The sequence below is a fragment of the Molothrus ater genome, chromosome 8 (assembly GCF_012460135.2).
Source record: "Molothrus ater isolate BHLD 08-10-18 breed brown headed cowbird chromosome 8, BPBGC_Mater_1.1, whole genome shotgun sequence".
NCBI lineage: Eukaryota > Metazoa > Chordata > Aves > Passeriformes > Icteridae > Molothrus > Molothrus ater.
In genome coordinates this window covers 31942611-31963103 of record NC_050485.2, presented here as the reverse complement: position 1 = coordinate 31963103, position 20493 = coordinate 31942611, and positions in this window count along the sequence as shown.

Genomic DNA, 20493 nt, shown 5'->3' with positions numbered 1-20493 from the left:
TTACATCATTAACACATTTATGCTTGGTAACACCAGGCTCTGGGACTCAGTGGACAAAGTGGAGTGCATATTGTGTTTTATTGGCGACTGGAATAGAGAAAAATGCTTTCTTTTGAATTAGCTGGTCCTGGCAGGTTGCAGGCAGCCAAGCTTGAAAGAAAAGATAAAGTGAATACTCCTTGGATCACATCACTCTTTTAAATATAGCACACCATTAAGTCCAGCTTGGTTTTACATTCTTGCAACGTGACTCTTGTTTCAGTTATTTACTTCTGTTTCCACATAAATGTGGGAATTCATAATCCACAGAGGCTGCCCATCCATTGTACTGTACTGAAACAGCATGTGCTGAACTCTTGAACTATAAAATGTATTGATTATTGTTTCCTTTTGTAATTTTTATTTACTCACAGGAAGATTGCTCTTTATTACTCATCTCAGCATTTCCTTTATACAGATATTATTTCCACTGTAAGGCCCAGATTCAGGCCCACAATTAAGCACTTCCCTTGCAAAGAGAACAAAAATCCTGCCTGAGCTGCAGTTACTCTAGAAACCTCAAGCTGCAAATGCCTCCAAGAGAGAGTAAATACATGCAAGATGCTTGTTACTCACACGTGTAAGTGATTGCAGGTCTCAGTCCAACAGGAAATAACAACAGCAGAAGAGAACTGGAAATTCTCAGAGTAAGTTATTTGTCAATTTTGCCACAGGAGCATTTCCAGCTACTCCACAAGTGAGCCCTGAAATTGCCTGAAATAAATTTCAGATTTCCAGGATATCAGTGCAAAGGAATGGGAGAGATCTGTGAGCCATTGGCTGCTTTAATCTCATTTGTGAATGCCCCATTGCACCGTGAGAGTGAGAGGCACAGACAAACCGGGTTTAAATTAGAATTGTGCAGAAATTGGGTTTTACATTGGTTAGCCCCGATGAGCAGGGAATGCTGGTGTGTGAGAGGACACCAGGGTGGCAGAATTACTGATGAAATGATGCTCCCAGCTTTGGAGTGCACTAAAATCCACCCAGAATCTCTTCATTAAAATGCCAATTAGTGACACCAGGCGTGGTAATTGTGCAGGGGCTTGAGCTCAGGCTGACCTTGCTTGTGTTCCCCAGGCCAACAAACAATCCACAGAAGAGTCTCACACTCTCTGTTAGTTCATTATCAGGAATGGACTTGCAGTGGTGAAACATACATACCAATTTCATTAAGTTTTAACCATGATTTCATATTAAAGGATTGTTTAATTTCCACAAATGTGGAGGAATTATTCGAAAAAATAAAAAATAACCTGACACATCCTTGGCTGTGTTGCAAATGGTTAGTTCACACTGGTTTTAACAGAGTTTAACAGGATCTACAGCATCACTAAAACCTGTCCTGTGACCTGGTGATGTCACTGATCCCCAACAACATAAAGCAAAACTAAGGAAAACCTTCAGAGAGATTGTGCAGTTCACCTGGACTTCTTCCATGAGCAAATATTTTGGGATGTTTGCTTTGGCTCAAAAACAGCCATGAAAAAATTGACCAAATTCACTCTTGGTATTAAATAAGTGTGATTCCCTTGGGATTCCTCTAGCACATCATTTTTTTTTTTCTCCAAGTATTAAGGTACTGTCCCATATTAGTAAATACGTCTTTACAGAGAGCTCTGTGAATTATAGACATTGTCCTTTGGGGTCAAAAATGTTATCTTTTACAAATCTGTGCATTCTTGGGCATAAATATAAATATGAGCAAATAAATAAATAAATACATAAATTATATATATATATATAAAATAAATATAAAGGTATATGAAAATAAATTTAAGCAAGTTAGAGAATTTAAACACATAAAAATAATGAACACATGACAGTTAAACCTGAGAAATACAGAAAAAAAGCAAAAACAAAGGATAAAAACAGGACAGCTCCTCCAAAACAAATTTTTGATCTCCATTCATGCTCACTTATGTGTCACATCAGATATCACAGTCCCAGAAATATCAGTTAAGGTTCCAGATTAATTGGAACTAACCAAGTCCACATGAATAGCATGGATGTTGACTAAAATCACAGAAGGAATTGAATAAACTGGACACTGAGCTCAACTGACTTTTAACAAGGCCACAGCTAAAAAAAAAAGGTCAAATTGCCCTAAAAATGCAAACTATGCTGTGTATTATAGGATCAATCACAGTCACTACCTTTAAATCCTGACCCAGTTCCATCTCTTGACCATTATAAATCTATAAATTTATAAATCTGGCAGATTTCACAGTCTTGGCCATGAATTACATGTGAAAAACCCCAGGTTCTGGCCAGGTTTGTGTCTGGGACAAAGGAGGCTTGTCCTCCTGCCAAAAGCCATTTGCTCACACTCACTCACATAAACACAACCAGCCTCAAGTGTGGCCTCAACACACTTGAGGAAAAGCCAGATATAGAAGTTGCCTGTCTGGAGAAATAATCCCAACCAGCTCTTGCAGAGCAATCAATCCCCCATGGACCCCCTCACTGCAGGGCTCCCCCTGCTCTGGGCAGGGCAGGACACACGGACACCCCGAGTGTTGTGTTTGGGTCTCCAAGCTGGGAGCTGCTCAGGGGTCATTATCACGCTCAGAATTTAAACCCCACCCTGGTTCCACCCTCGTAAACACCAGCTCCTCTTGTTAATAAACCAGCTCTAAGCCAGGGAAAAACAGACATTATTGCAGAACAAGGAGCCTGATGGATTTTATATGGACTTCTGACAGATGGCTGGAGCAACATGTTATAAGCCATTAGATTATTTTCCTTTGTTTTTTCAAAGAAAAACATAGTCCATCAAAACTAGAGATGGAGTCCTTGCTTCCCTCAGTTTGATCCAGAAGACACCCAGGGGGATTAGCACATTCCAGCACCTAAAGGGCTCCAACAGAGCTGGAGAGGGACTTTGGACAAGGATCTGGAGTGATGGGACAATGGGAATGGCTTTAATTGGGGAAGGCAGGGTTGGATGGGATTCTGGGAAGAAATTCTTCCTTTTAAGGGTGGGCAGGCCCTGGCACAGGTGCCCAGAGCAGCTGTGGCTGCCCCTGGATCCCTGGCAGTGCCCAAGGCCAGGCTGGACAGGGCTTGGAGCAGCCTGGGACAGTGGAAGGTGTCCCTGCCCATGACAGGGGATGGGAATTAAATCACCTTTAATGTCCCTTCAAAGCCAAACCATTCTGTAATTCTATGAAACTAATTTTGTTGTTTTTTATTAGTTCCAGGTCACAGGGATTTAGCAGATCACACACTCCCATAACTTCCAGCTTATTTTAGCAGAAAATTAATTCCAGCACCAAAAATTCAGGACCAAAAATTCAAGACCAAATTTTATGCTCACCTTGTTTGCCTGGCTGCAAAGGGTTTGTCATCCTTCATGTTCCTTGAATTTTAAGGAATCCTTTCCAATGAATTATGAGGATCCTCCTCGCCCATCCCTGTTGGGATGAGCCTTCTCCCCCCAGCTGCTATTCCCAATCCCAGTCTCTAATGAAAAGGAGCAGCACTCTGTGCTCTGCATTTTATTTCCAGCATTTGGAGCCCCACAGGAGCCAAACCCAATCTGACACCCTCACTGCAGCAAGAGAGAGGATAAAGACCAGGAAAACCCGTAATATTTCCACTGCCAGATTTATGGAAAGAAAATAGCGTGTGACCTTTCTGGTTCTGTCATTATGAGCCACTTTTCAGAACAGCTTCAAGAGAATATCTGAATAGTCCTTTGCTTTTCCACCTGAAAATGAAACACTACCAAATTTCCAGCAGAAATCCTCAAAGTAGACAAGTAAAGTAAATTCTCTTTCTCCAAAGGCCATTGAGCAGGAGATAAGCACAGAGCCTTCAGCTAAATGAGCTCCCCAAGTAAAATGAACACCCCCAGCACCAATGAATCACAGCACCAGACTTGCCATTTGGCATTCAGCTTTTAGATGTCAGGTTTTAGCTAAATCCTTATTAAGCAGAGATTTTTCCCAATCAAAAGCAAGCTTCAAATAACCAGGTAAAATTTGCTATACACTGGAAAAAGAAAAAAAAAAAAGAAATGAAGGGAAGGTGAAACATCTTTCTGGTGTAAATATTAGAATCAGCTGGTTACTTGAAGATACAGGAAAGCACTTTGGGAAAGGTAGGTTGAAATGGCTATGGATGAGTTCCTAATGATAAGAAAGGTGGTGACTTTTCTGTGAGTCAGTAAATTTTCCTGCAACTCTTCCATGCAAACCCAGGGGAGTATCACTTGCTCCAGCTGCCAATGTTATGATTTGTACCTGAAACTAGCATCAAAGGGAAACACTCTAATAATACCTGATCCCCTACAGGCTTTGGGACTGTGCATGGCAGTTAAATCCTGCTCTGACAGCAGCTCGTGATGAGCCAGGGGTGACTGGGAGCAATGAGTGATCCTGGTTACAGCACATCCATACTGTCCTGCAATGGCCAGACTGCACCTTCACATGGATAACTGCAGGCAAACTGCATGTTCCTAAAATCCCATTCCTCATAAATAGCTCCCAAACACCCTCAAAAAAGATTCTCAATCCGAGTGAGAGGAAGACATGGCAGGGAGGTGACTGAGAAAGGCTGGGAGCAGGGACAGGACTGACCCTGGAAGGAACAGGTGATATTTTCTATCCTTCTCTTACCCAGGCAGGTACAAAGCAGCCTGCTGCTGAATTCTTTTTTGTTTGCACAGCTCCAAGGCTGATAGGTGTGAAAATGTGCTGCTGATAGAGTTCATGGTGTGGGTCATTTCCAGGCTGAATGCAGTCCAAGCTCATCCATATTGCTGCAATGTCATGAATGTGTCTGTCCAAGTTCAAAGGCATGGGGGCAGATCAGATGCACTGTTGCAGTTAAAAATATGTCACCAACACCTCTCCTGTGAGAATAGAATAGAATATATAAACCCTCTTATCTTCATTAGTATGTACACTGAAGGAAGAGACCAATCCATGGAAACAGCTGAAGTGAAAAGCTCAAAAAATATTCTTAGTCAAAATTACTGTTACTAAATTAGTTTTATCTGAAGTTTTCTGTACTTCTCATCTCCAAGAGCCAGCTACAGACCTGCAGCATTTCTTTGGTTTAGTGCTTTCAGAGATCCCCTCAAGCAAATATTTGCCTTGTCTGTGCTCCCAAGCAACTCCTGGGTGATGCCCAGTTTGTCTGCCTCCCTTCTTCCTCCTCCTCCATGGGATTGTCAAAGTTCTGTGCAGGTATTGACTGATTGGCTAATGGGAAGTGGACAGAGGCACCCAGGTAAGCATTTAAACCACACACTAAACTTCAGCCACATGCTCAAAACCTTCCAGGCTTTACAGAAATCAATGAAGGAGAGGAGACAGCTCATCCTGCTTAATTCAACCACCTTCAGGAAAGTCAAACCTCATAACTGGGAGCTAAAACCCAGAGAGCAGAGGATCCCAGATGTCCCATGGACAATTCTCAGGCAGAGCATCCTGTCCTGGGCAGCCTTGGCCTGGCTCTTGCAGATCCCTTCCCAGCCCATCAGGCTGCACCAGGAACTGGGCAATCAGAGCTCCAGGTTGTTCTCCTGTGCTCAGACCCCACAAAAATCCTCCAGAGCTGTGTAAGCAGCTCTGAAGGACAGACAACACTCCAGCATCCCTGCTTTTCCTGTGCCTTTCTATCCCTTTCATTTCCCTTCCTCTTTTCTGTCATACAGAGCAGGGAGCTTCCAGACCAGTGGAATATTGTGTTTTCCAGCACCAGGATTGGGAATATTTTCTGTAGAAGCCCTGCAGCTGCTGGGTGCCAGCCACCATTGCTGAGCACACCATGCACACCCTGGCTGCTTAATTCCCTGAGACAGAGCAGGGCAGGAGAGCTGGATGAGTGAGGGTTCACAGATGGATATTTTTGTTATTTTAATTTGCTCGGTGACAGTTTTCTGAGACCGTACACCAGAAAATGTCTCTTTCTGCAACAGTTGGAAGAGTCAAAAGTGAAAACCTTTTCAATTTTTACAACCTTGCCTCTGTGGCAGGCTAAGTCATTTCTGAGACTTCCCGGGCAATTTGTCTGGGATCAGGCTATTTCCCCAAGCATCCAGAAAAATCAACATTTTTTTTGTGTTGTTGTTCAGCAGGTTCACAAACAACAGGAGAAAAGCCACCTGGAAAACAAGTACATTGTTAATGCCAGGCAAAGAAGCTGCAGAAAAAGATAACACAAAGAGGAAAACAGTGTAGAAAAAAGTGCAATCCTCTTGGCAACAGTTATTCTCTCATCTTTACATTTGTGTCTCAGTCTTCAAAGCTCCAGTACTTTTTTTTTCATTTCACAACATCAACATTTTATTTGTGTTTCTTTTCAATCACTGGCCAATACAGTAGAACATGTCTATACATTACAACTTGTCCATAGGTATCAATATGGTTATCAAGAGGAAAGAAAAAACCTTGGGCAAATAAAGAAGGGAGATTACACCACTTCTGATAATTTCAGTTTTATTTTGATAATCACTACAAATTAGAAGAGTCTTTATAAAAGTTTAGCTTTGGAACAAGTCTTTAAACTTTAATTTCCCATTAAAATGATGACTCTGAAGCGGTCACTTGAATAAAACTTATTTTGGGCCAATAGCTGAGGAATCACCAGCCACATTGAACAGTTTGTCCCTCCCTGAAGCCCCATCTCAATTCTATGTCACTGGTTTTACAATTTACAGGCAAACAAATCCTGTCTTAGAGCAAAAAGGAGGCAGAGAAGCCCTGAATAGCTTGGACTGGAAGGAACCTTAAATCTCATTTAGTTCCACCCCTGCCATGGCAGGGACACTTTCCACTGTCCCAGGCTGCTCCAAGCCCCAGTGCCCAACCCGGCCTTGGACATTTCCAGGGGCAGCCCCAGATGCTCTGGGCCCCCTTGCCAGGGCCTGCCCACCCTCACAGGCAACAATTCCTTCCCAGAATCCCATCCAAACCTTCCATAACATTTTGCATCATGCAAAGCCTCCCATGGCTTTACCAGCAAACCCTTTCCTCAGTTTCACTCAGAAAGAACTTTAAGAACAAACTTAACTTTTCTAAACCAAAATAATTTCATCATTTTGTGTGGCATTAACACCCTGCTATTTCTATATGTTATCTATATTTTTCTTGTTGACATTCAACCAATTCAGAGCTAAAAATCCATCCTGCACTTTTTCAGGGGTCGTAAATCATAAAAAGGTTATATTTTATGAAAGCTGAAGCTGAGAAGTAAACAGCATATTTGTATCAAAAGAGTTTCATCTATTAAGCAGCAATGACAGGGCCCTCTGGGCCAAAATCTAGTTTTCTTACTTAAAAAGCTTAGTTCCTTTGTAGACTCCTGCAGGGACCTATAACAGTTGGAATTGGGTTTTTTATGCCTTTGAGGCCTCCAAATGAATGTTACAGTTTTCCATTATTTTCTTTCTTCTTTTGAGAGAACGAGGCTACCTGCTTATTGCCTAAAACCTACACCCTGCAATTGTTCTGTTGGAAAATCTGTCTTCCAGCCTTTCATATGCTCAGGCATTCTCAGTGCTGCCTTTCCATTTTACCCAGTGCAGGGTAAAACACACGAGCAAAGAAATGCAGCCTGCAATTGCAGGCAGCACCCGCTCAAAATTTCCTCCTTAAGCTTTTTGCATTTGCAAGATTCCCAAAATCACCTTTGAAGAGCAGAAACCTGCAAAGTGTTTATTTTATATCCTGCAAATATGCATGTTTTTATTGAGATACTCAAGTGCCAGTGGTGGAAGAGGAAAACATGAGTGCCTGGGAGCTGGAAATTCTAGTGGGGTTATTTTGTTGTTTTCTTCTCTGGGTTTTTAGCTCAGGGATGGATGCTTGGGTGTTTCTCTCCAGCACCTTGAAGGGTCTCAGGTTTTATATTTCTGTGTCCCACCTGTAAAACACTTCCCCATCACAGCTGTGGGGACAGACCAGTCCTGTGCTGGGAGTCACTAAAACACCACCAGGGCATAGCTTGGAGTGGAAAGCATTAAACACACAGAAACCAAATCACTCTCTCCACCAGCAGGACCCAAAAACTTCAACTCCAGCCATTCCCACCTGGCCAACAGCCCCAGTTCTCACAGGGGCACCCCAGCCAGGGCTGAGTTGGGCTCAGCACCCACCACCACCCTCAGGCTGATCTGAGCTGAAATTCCCCGGAGCACTTCACGCCTTTCCACACGTGTGAGATGAAGACATCAGCCTGCATCTTCCTGCTTATTAAAATGTTGCTATTAGTCCACCTCCAGCTATTAGAAGATGATAGACCTGACCCTTTTTGAATGGTGTAATTTCCAGCCGTGAATATCTATATATTCCCCTCTGATTACATCACAAGCATGAGCTCAGAGTCAGCAAATTCACCACCTCTAGACCAGCAGAATAATCACTAACAATTAACAAAATGATATATCCAAGTCACAGTAATCTTTTTAGCCACTTTGAACATATATTTGTTCTTTTGATGTCCTGTGTGAATAGGAGTGCTTTATCTGACTGATGATGGGCTAAACAATGGTTCAGAGTTGTAATATGGAACTCAATTTGCTGTAACTATCATCTGAAAGGCCTGGACAATTTATTGAACACTGCAGATGAAAGAAAGAGGGAAAAAAATTTAAAAACTGACCACTTCTAAAATGAAGAAAATAGAGCAGTAAAGGGTATTGTAATATACTTTAATCTTCCTTAATGTAGAAAAATATGAAATGCCATTAAAGCCTCCTTTGAAATGGATGTGTCCGCATAGCTTGAGCACCAAAATCTAGTTAATGAATCTATTGTTAAAGCAAATAAACAGGAAAGCAGCAGAGAAGGAGTGATCTGTGCTTTATACTGACTAATTCAGAAGATGAAAGCAGAGAAAAATTAAAGTTAAATTCATATAAATATTACAGCCAAGGAGAACAGTTGCAGGTGTTAAAAAAAAAAAAAAGAGAGAGAGGAAAGGTAAAGCATGAATTTTCATTCAATTTGCAAGTCACAACCAGGAGACACTTTTTTCTGTAAGAGCAAAGTCAGACAAGATGAAAGCTTTTGAAGGGGCACAATAATTAACATTTTAAAAGGTTTCAGCAATAAAATAATGATTCCACAATAACGGCAATTTAATCATTTTATTTGAGAAATTAAATTGATTGCTAGTGTTCATTTGTAAGAAGTGGCATTTACTGCATTTGCAAGAAGTTATCAAATCATGCTTCCATTTTAATAGTTGGGGGGTTTTAATATGTGCTCAACGTTCAGACAGAGGACCCACCATCGTTTTTCTGTCTAAATGCTCGTGCCTGATGCTGCATTTTTTATGCATGTTTGAAACATGAATAAATACTGCTCATGAACATCAGGCAAGAACAAGGATGGAGCGTGGAGGAGCTGAGACCCTCTTGGTTCCTGCAGAGTTTCCACCAGAGCAAGGATTCCAGCCAGGATTCGTAGGAACATCTGGAGATGCTCACACACAGGGGCTGGCCTCACTCCCAGAGTGACACACCAGGAACTGGCAGGGCGTCACTGGTGATGTCTCTTGGAAGGGTGGTGGGGAGGGAGAAGATGTTTCTGCAAATTTGGAACGGCCCAGCTGAGCTCAGGACCACCACAGCATCCCAAGAGAGAGGAGATGGAGACCCAGCACTCTCGGGATCTCTCGCTGCTCACGATGACCCCAAGATGTGTTAGAAAGTCTCTTTTCCCAGCCCAGCACTTGAAGAAGGAGTCAGAGCTCTTCAGGTCTCAGTCTCAAGGTTGCTTATTGTTCCTTATCTATACAATTTTCTCCTGTCCAGCTGAGGTCCGCTCAGCAGGACAGTCAGAGGCACTCTGCCTGCCCCAGGGCAGTGTTATCTTTTTATACTAAAAACTACTTGTACAATATTTACAATAACTTCCCAATACCTATCACCTATGTTAGACAGTGAGCTTCTATTCTAGACCAATCCAAAAGTGCCACCATCACAGCAGAAGATGGAGGCCAAGAAGAAGAAGAAGAAGAAGGAGAAAGGCTGGACATGCCCAGATTCCCCCATCTTGCCCCCTGAATCCCCATTCTAAAAACCCCAAAAATCTATTTTTCACCCCATGATAAATTCACTATCATTCTACTTAAACTCTTGTGGCCTGTAACTCTTCATATAAGGTTGGTAATTGTTTTTTCCAAGGGCTAAATCAAAGGCACAGGGGTCTTGGGCTCTGTGCCAAGGTCTCTGAGCCCCCTGGGCAGGGGCTCGAGTCCTCCAAGGCAGCCAGAGGAATTTCCTGGGTTCCGACACATCACGTCCTTCTCCTGCACCAGGATGGCAAGGAAAAGGATGGCTGTGCTCATGGCCAGGGAAAAATCACCTGGGCTTGGCTGGAGCAGCCTGGGGAGCACCTGGCTCTGCTTTGGATCTTGAATGGCAAAATCTGTGGTTTCCATGAGGAGCACCCCAAGGGCGATGCACAAGCAAGGAGAGAGGCCCAGCCCTGCTGAGGTCAGTGGAAAGATCTGCATCAGCTCCCCTGACTGCAGGCACACACTAATTCCATGATAAAATATAAAATTATGTACATTTCAAATATATATATATGTATGTATGTAAACACACAAAAATCTTCCAGGCAGCAAACACCAAGTTTGACAGAGGGAGCAGCCCCACTTCAGCTCAGGGCCACGAGAGAACCACAGGGTCCTGTCCTAACTCCACACATCTTTTGCAATAATTAAATCATGGCACAAAGTGGGCAAATCGTATGTCATCTCAACCAGACCATCCATATAATTGTCAAAATCTAATTTAGGTGACAGATCCACTGCAGCATACGTTTTGTGTACGTCTAATGAATTTGTATTTCCAGCCCATATATTTTAACTTTCTGATCGCATCAGTTCTTTGGTGGAGTGTCCACACACCAAATAAACATCTCTGAGATAATGATAATGCACCACTCTGCTTTCCCTGTCTGCCCAGACCCGAAAGCAAGGCGAGATGAGGCTCTTGTAGCTGACAGTGGCGTGTGCTCTTTTTCTCCCCCCAGCCCCCAAAATGTGCATTGTTCAAAATTGGCCTATTTCAATTTTCCTTTTAAAACTATAAGCTTTAACTCTCAGAGGTGGGAGTTGTGTAGGAAGAAGCTGCCAGGTAACAGATGTATCTGTTAAAGTTGCTGCTTGAGTGTGGACAGTAATAGGATTTCCAGAAATGAACTGCTATTTTGTGAGGCACTAACACAGAAATGTACAGTGGGAAATGAGAGCTTGAACTTTGCTTCTCCCAGAGAATTGAACCGTCTGTTTCAAAGAAGGAAGAAAAAAGGAAAGATTTGAAAACAACCCATTTTCCACTGCTTACCCTTTAATTTATATTTAATAAGAACAATTTTTTGCTTTGTTTTGGCATGTAAAAGGCCAAAATTTTATAGGATGAATTCGACCTGAATGCATCTCTATATCTATGTCTCCATCTGTATCCTCCCTCTTTCTGCCTCTGGTGAGAGCTCAGGATAATGTGGTGATGTTGTATGAACAACATTTCCTTTGATAAGGTTACACCAAGGACATTTTCTGCTCCTATCTGGCCACTGTGCCATAGCTTTATAGTTTTTAAGATGGCCAAAAAGATTTATGCCACCTCCCATCTGAAAATAAAATAAAATAAAAAATAAAATAAATAATAAAATTATAAAAAATAAAATAAGATAAGATAAAATAAAATAAGACAATAGATAAAATAAAATAAAATAAAATAAAATAAAATAAAATAAAATAAAATAAAATAAAATAAAATATAAAATAAAATAAAGTAAAGTAAAATAAAATAAAATAAAGTAAAGTAAAATAAAATAAAATAAAATAAAATAAAATAAAATAAAATAAAATAAAATAAAATAAAATATAAATAAAAGCCTTGGGTATTAAAGGCAACAGCTTGATGAAGGCTAAAGGTTATGTCCAGCGAGTGCCCAGAAAGGTTTTCCAGGTCAACAGAGCTGATGGTGCTGCAGAGCTCCTGACCTTGGCCAGGCCACCCAGACCTCTGGTGGCCCCTCACCTCCCCTTTAAACAAACAGGACTAATTGAAAATTCTTTTCTGCCCAGAGAGGGTTCACTCCTCCTTCACTGACTGACTTTTCGAGTCTGTCGTGGGTTCTGTGCTCTGAAAGGCTTTTAGTCTGGGAAATTGATGATTATGAGATCTTCAGTCTCCCTTTCTCTCCATATTTTAAAAAATTGGAGGGGGCTGGTTGTGTCATTCAAGATGTAAGAGCATTAAAAAATCAAAAATACATTGCAGCGTGGTACTGCAAGAAACATTAGTGGTAAAAGCAGACAAAACTATTTACAGTAAAATCACACATTTGCAATCAGATCACACATGATTTCATTATGTACTCCATGGGGGTTTTCCATGAAACATGGGTTTATTTGCTACCCTGTGGTGTTGCTTTGGGGATCAGGTAACCCCACACTCCCCACCAAGCTCTACCCTGCAGCTGTGGGTTAAAACTGGGGGAGTTTAACCCAACTTCCAAAGCCACATTAAACAGCTGATTAAACCCCAGCAGCATCAGCCAGGGCTGGGACTGGGTCCCTCCTTTCTTCCTTTGCTTTTCCCTGCAAAGTCCTGCCACTTTGAGAAGTGACATTTCCTATGGCAGCCTTCCCATTTCACATTTAGCACCTACTCCCTGCCTGGCAGTTTGCAGCCCAGCACTTGCCTAATTTTTTTCCTGTTAGCTTTGTAATTCTCCTCTTCACCCCAATCCTGTTGCAAAATTCAATTAGGGCTGGTTAAAAACTGCAAGTGCAAGTGAGCAGCACCTGGCACGGGGGCAGGCTGCAACATCTGCTGGCACAAGCAGCAGAGCTAAAGGGCTGTTCAATGATTTCTATTTATTTCTAGGGTTTGGGTGGTTTGACTAGTTTTTTGCAATTATCTCAACCTCTTTATAATTTTACAAAATCTGGGAAAGAGAGACAGGTCACCAACCATTTACTTCTCTCAAATATATATATATATATATATATATATATATATATATATATATATATATATATATATGTATGTATATATGTATATATAAAATTATATCTATAATTTTATAAAATATATATAAAATTATATAGATTTTTATAAAATTCTAAAATTATATCTATAAAATTATAGATATAAAATTATATATAATTATATAAAATTATATCTATATAATTATATATAGATATAATATATAAAATTATATCTATAATTTTATATATATCTGTATAAATATAAAATTATAGATATAATTATATATTTATAAAATAGATAAATATATTTGAGGTAAGTAAATATGCAAAAATATAAATTATCTGAAATTCATATATTTATAATTTTATATATATAGTTTATATTATATATATAAATTCTTATATTTATTATATATAATCGAATTTCTTATATAATTTACTATAATTTTATCTATAATTTTATATATATATAATTTATATATATATATATAAATTTTTTACATATATGTGTGTCAAATTTAAATTTCCCATCTTGCTACACCTTGTGTGGGGATCTGAATTGGATCCCTGCTCTCAGCAGTGATAACCCCATTGAGGCTCAGAGGTGGGGTGCTCAAAGCCTGGCAGAACTCTTCAAGGAGAGGGATGTGGGAGCATTCCTGGAGCAGGGGAGTTAGAGCAGCACTTTTGGCTTTCAGAAGCACTGTCTTTTAAATGAAACTGCAAGATGGTGAATAAAGTGCAGACTGAAACAAAAGCCTCAGTGATCTTTGGCAGATTACTTTGGGAAAAGTATGGCCCATTTCAGAAAAATCAAAGCAAAGAAAAACATTGACTACAATTCAGAGGCCTAATGTATTATTATAGCTTTTTATGGATTTTATATATAATTTCCTGTAAAGTTAAGAGGTTGAAGTGATCTCTTACATTCAGCTGCATTATCAGCATAACACCAAACAATTTTCTACATCTTATTATGTTCACAGTTGACATACTATTAGAGAAATGTGCAGCTGTCTTACTCTGCTATTCATTTCCTCATTACTATTTTATAAATATATGATTAACAGTTATTGCAGCTGCCTAATTCACATTTATTGCAAATGCAACCCCACAAATGAATGTTCAAAGCAAAGAGATGTGGTTTTAGACTAATTTAAATTTTACAGTTCCATTTACCCTGCTTTTTAATTTACTGTATAATGACCCTATTAGAATAAAACACATCTGGAAGTTCTTTGGGGAACATTTAATTTTCTGTGGCTTCAGTACTAACAGAACTTGTACCATAAAGGCCACAGATGCTTTGAAAACTGTACAAATTTTCACATTTTATGCCAAGATGCTGGTTAATTGTACAGATGAGACAATTACAGCAAGTCAAAAGATAAAGTTCTCTCTACCTTGAAAGCAAACTAAAGAACCTCATCCTTAGGAAACTGCTTTTTGGCCATAACCATTTTTCACCCTCATCCCTAGAACAAGAGAAATTTGAGGTGGAATAAAATGGACCCAAAATGTTCAGCCCAAACCAAAAGAGCATTTTTCAAAGCCCTGGGACTTCTGCTTAGCCCTAACACCCTTGTAAAGGAAAGGAAAATGTTCTCTCCCATGCCTTTCCCAGCTTCATTGCCAGCCCCTAAGCTTCTCATCATCACTATTAAGTGAAATAGTAAATCAATGAGACCAGAGAAGGCTTTGGAGGTCAGTGGGCAATTCCATAAACATCCCACATTTACAGGTTGTGGCAAGGATACAGATGCTGCGAGTCCCAGCCTGCCATATTAGCAGAATCATCCTGAGAATTTGAAATTGATTTGAATATTAAATACAGATCACTGCAGCAGAGCTCTTTTACAAGAAAGGATGTGAATCCATTCTCATTGATTAGTTAATTTATGTTCTACAACTAATCGAAGCACAAATCTCATTAGCCGCAGGTCAGTAGACCTGGGGAGGGGGAGAGGGGAAAATCATTTGGATAGCCCAGTTAGCTGTAAAGATATAATTATAAGCCAAACTGTTTAAAAGGCAGTGCCTTGATCAGCGTGTGCAGCTGCCAGAGAGGCTTTGTGTGGCTTCTCCCCAGCACTGAGGGTCTAAAATCTGATTTTTGGGAAGGTGGTTGCAGGCACTGAGCTCTCACAGGCAGCAGCAGCCTTGGCTTGCTCAGAGCCCAGGCAGAGCAAGCGAAGAGCAGAGTGTTTACACAGTGGAGGCACAGCTTAAGGAGTCGTGAGCCACGTTAATTAATGAATTAATTAATTACTAATGACCTCCTTCCCTGCTGAAGCATCTCGAACGCGCTCGGCGGCCTCAGCTCCTTTCCCTGAGCGTGCTCAGCCACCCCCAGACAGCACCAGATGTCAGCAGCACTGAAATGCAGCTGCATCAGAGGTGCCTTGTCTGATTTCTCAGGAATATTCTGCAGTGTTCCTGCACCCAGGAGCAGCAGCATTTACCTGATGTGTTTTCAGTTAAACAGCTGAGAGGATTTGCAGCTCAGAGGAGTATAAATATGGAAGCACGAGTGCTAGAAACACTTCCAGCTCATTGCTGAACATTGTTTGATAAATTAGAATTTGACAGCTATACCCTAATACAAAATATTTGCTAATTAAATGAAAATTTTCCATGTGTTATGTAGGTTTTGTCCATTTAGACTCTAAGTAATGGGAGTCATTTCATGAAAAGCTCATATATTGTACTACAATTTTACCCTGAAGTCTTTAAGCAACAAAGTTTCAGAATCAAATTATTATTCCAGGCAGATCTTTCTGTATTTCCGTAGTCCCTTACATTCTGTAATTGCTTTATACTCCATTAAACGCATGAAATAATATTCTGCAGTTAGTAATAATAAAAACAATAATAATGAACCCCTTGGAGCTGCAGAGCTCTGTGTACACACAAAACCAGGAGAGACAGGGCACCAAAAGGGGGCTCATTTTTGCAGCTGAGCAAACGTGGGCAAATCCAGGTAAGAGACCTGCCCTAGGCATGGAATTTTTCCCTTCCCAGTGTCAGCTCAGCACATGAACCCTTCTCCTCCTGGCAGAGGAGGCAGGAACAGTGAGCTGTGCTCATCCTGTGCAGCAATGCATCCAGAAGAAGCTGGTGATGCTCTCCAGGACACACCTCACCCTCTGGAACGGAGCCTCCACCTCTGCAGGGCCTGGAGGAGCTGTGCCAAGGCTCTCCTTGGGATGAGGCTGCTCCTTAACCAAGAGGAATAATGTGGAGTTTTCCAAAGGAGCACCACTGCTGGAAGGTAGGAAACATAAAGAGTTCTAAACAAAGTCTCCTGTTTTGGATTGGCTTTGGGTGAGCTGTGGGTTTGGGCTTCCATGTGCTGTTTAAACCCATGCTGTTTGGTTTTATTTAAGAGACAATCTCTGTCACAGGGACCAAAGCAGCTTGTGTGCATCACTCCTGCTCCTTCTGGTTGTTTCCCTGAGAAATATGGGAAATGGTGCTCCAGGAGCTTCAGATTTCTCCACTGAGCACCAAGCTGTGACTGCTCCTCAAAGCAGGAACAGAGATTTATTGGAGGTCAGGCTGATCCAAAACCTCTCAGGTTTAGCATCAGTCAGAGCTAGAGGCAGAGAACTCAGAGATTCTTGTATTTTATCCTGGACAAATCCAGTGACTCATTGTGTAACCTTTGGGAAGTCACTTGACCTTTTTGGTGTCCATTAACTCACGGGAAAACTCAGTAAATGGTAGGACCTTGCTGAAAAGCAGACACTTAAAACTGAATTTTCCTGGGTAAATAAATGAGAAAAACAAGTAACAAAGAAAGGCACTGTTCAAAACTCATCCCGTGACCCCATTATTCATGGATCATTAGTGTAATAGGCCACATGGGATCCATAAAAGGCATTATTGCCTTTTATGTCATTGCGTATTTAGAGAGTGATAATCCATAGATTATTGAAACAATATAGACTCTAACAACTCCTTCCAACCTATTTTAAGAGACCTCAAGATTTCAAAAACAATAACCAATGAACATTATGTATATATCTATATATATTTGTATATTACTTATGCAGTAGCAGCAACTGCAGTGCTTTTGCAAAGAAAACTCCTTTTAATCTCTGGACTGAAAGCATCTAGTTCACATTATGGTAAGTAGTTGGCAAATGATCATTTTATTAAGTTAAAGGCACTCATTAGTGCTGCTTTGAAAAGGCTATGAACCCTGCCCCTCCCTGCAGGGAGTATTAATGCCTGAGATGGCAGAAAATACTGATAATCAAATGAAGTGCAAACAAAAAGGCTGCATCTAACGGCACATACACAGCGTTTTTCCTTTTGGTTCAAACACCATTATTCTCCATTCTGCAGCTCTCTTTTTTTCCTTTTCTGCCACAGACAGGTACTTTACTCCACGTCTCTCTCTGAAAAAGGCATTGGAAGCTACTATCTTGAAATTAGTTCTAATAATAGTTACAAAGGAACAGAACCAAAACCCATTTGAAACAGAAATGTGTTTGTACAGTAGAAGGTGCTGCCACTGTCTTGTATCTTAACATTATCTTATTTTTTTTTTTGTTTTCTACATTCCACATCCTCAAAGTATTTCTGTAGGAACAGGGTCCATAAATACCAGTAAGAGCCTGCACCCAGAATATCAAGGATGTACCTAAAACAAACAAAGAGATAAAAAAATCTCTTCACTCAGTGGGGAAGGGACCCACACACCTCATCCAAGGTGACAAGGGGCAGCTGTCCCTGGCCTGTGGCCCTGCTTTCCACAGCCACCACCCTGCAGATCTGAAGGTGTCCTGCTCATGGGGGTGTTCCTGAATTCCTTCCAGCCCAGGTAACTGAGCTGGCAAAGACCTCCAACAACTCCAGCTCACCCAGCAGGTGAGGAACTGAGCACCTGGAGAGCTCAGCCTGGAGCACACCTCTGCCTCCAAATGCAACAGCCTGGGGGATGAGCACAACTTTTTCCACCAGAGACATGCAGGGAGTCCCTTAATGGGACAGTTGTCCTAATTTAAGGCTGTCAGATGTTGTTGGGGTAATACAAAACTGCTTAGCCAGGGACTGGGACCAAGCTCTTGATCCTAATCTCTGAAAGCACGTGGTTAATGTGGCACAGAGCACAGCAGTACAGACAAGGAGGACATGAAAACCACAAAATTAGACAGATATTTGGGTAAATTTAAGCTCCTGTGGGTTTTAAATCCATAGGAGGCATCCCTGCTTGCAGCTGTGAATACCAATACCAGCATCCCTGGTGCCTGCCTCACCTTGCAGCCTTTCTCAGAAATTCTCTGCAGGAGCAAAAGGCTCCTTTATCCTCCCCAACTTCCCAGGAAGTCAGGCCTCAAATTTCCAGGGAAACAAGATCTTGTGAACCTGTCTTTGTTACTCTGAGATTTGGCTGCTATTACCAGGAAGGGAGCAAAAATATCAATATGAAAAGACCCTAATCATCCTACTTATTAAACACAGTCTCACTCTGGCAAACTTAAAAAAAAAACCATAATATTTTCTCAAAGCACCAATTAAAGTGTTACAGACCTTTTCTGCCTTTTTTTTTCCCCATCACAGCTGATTACTCACATCACTGATTGTAAACATCAGCTTTCTTTTTTTTATAGCTGGGTATCTCCTCCCTCTTCTTGTCTGATTGTCTCTCAGATGCCAGAATTGAGGAATTGTGGTATTTTAATTGCTTCCATGGCAATGGTGGCCACAAATAAATTAATAAAGCTGTACCTCCGTCATGAGAGTCCAAAAATCCAAAGCCACAACTTTCTGTGGTGGGGATGGCAAACTGCAGCTTGCAAGGAAAGAAGCTAAATTTGTGATTTTTATTCAATTTTCTATTTCGCATTGCGAAACGGTTGGCTCACAATCCCTCTTTGTTCTTCTGAAAAAGAAAAAAAAAATTAAAGAAAAAAAAAACAGAAATCAAAAATTTGAAAGGTCTCTGGTGCTCTTCAGAGGCCTTGGGCTGACCTTTACCATGGCTGCAGTGCAGGCACGTTTGACAGCACATAATGAAGTGCTAACGAGATTGAGGGACATCATGAAGGATCCTCAGACCTCCTGATGAAATCAAAAATGTGCTCTGAACTTTTATTTTAAATTCTTTGCCACTCTCTCAGCGGCTGATGCAGCTCTTTTTCTGACACCAAGTCTCCCAAGCGCCATTTGTTGAAGAAAAACCTCAATCATGACATAAACTAAATGTGATGTGATCATACTGAGTGTATTTTTTATTTGGCTCTCTGAGCTGTAGCCAATCCTGTTATAATGTGCTTTTAGGGAGGCTGGAAGAACATGTAGAAGGCCTCAAGTCTGCTTATACATAGGTCTGATCCTGGACTGGGATTAACAAGGAGAGTTCAAGCTTAATTTGCACAATCATATGGAGTAATGCCAATTTTGCTTTATCATTGCCTTTTCTTGAATAACTGTATTCTGAAAAAAAAAACAAACAAACAAACAAAAAAAATCCCCAGCAGTTTTTAGTCTCCAGACTGCAAATTAGCAATTTTCACAGGCACTGTCAAGGTTTAAGGCTGTGAAGTTGCACTGATATGTGCTGGCTAACAATGCAATCCCTTACATTTTATCTTAAAAAATACAGATTTATGTCAAGTACCAACACATCCTGCACAGATTAATTTTCTTAATTTGGTCTCTAATAGCCAGAAAACTGTCTGAGCTCTCCTGAAGGCACAAGTAGCTGTAGGAATATTACAGACTCTGTGTCTGGTTCATTGGGAGAATTTACTCACAGCTGCAGCACATTGAGACATCAGCTCGGATATGCAGGCGGGCAGGTTAAATGTTAATTTCCTTTCCACTGTACCATTTTCTAACCTCTGTCCATGAATCAAAGTGAGTAAAAGGTTCCTCACTTAGAGACATAAAACAAATTGAACAAATTTTGTTACTTAACTGAGGAAGGACCAGTAAGTTCATTGATTTTTTTGTTTGGCTTCAGACATCCCTTTTTAATTAGTGTGAATTTTCAAACACGATTTTTAATTTTGGTGTTCTGTCTCAGATATTCCAGCCAGGTATTTCAAAGTAGCTCAGCTCCACAAGCTCACGTGTCTTAAAGAGAAAAATCCTGGCTTTGGTTGCAGCTGTTTGATTTGATGAAAACCAAAATCCCCTCCATCCCCTCTTCCACAAGTGTGGGAAGTCAGGAGCAGCCCTACTAAAGCCAGGCTTAGCACTGGGACTAACACAAAACAGAGTGGTTATCAGGATATGAAAAGCAGCCATTAGGTTCCCAGATCTTTTAGATGGATCATGAATCTCAGACATCAACAGCAACAAGTCTCTTAAGCTGACAATCTGCTATTTAATGGGTACAAGAAGAGAGGGAGTTTAAGCTTGAGCCGAGCTGAGGCACATTTCTCTTTCTGTGGCAGCACTGACAGCATGAAAAGGAAATGTTTAATACTAATGGGGACTTTTAAATTTTTTACTTAGAGGATATTTTTGTAAGTA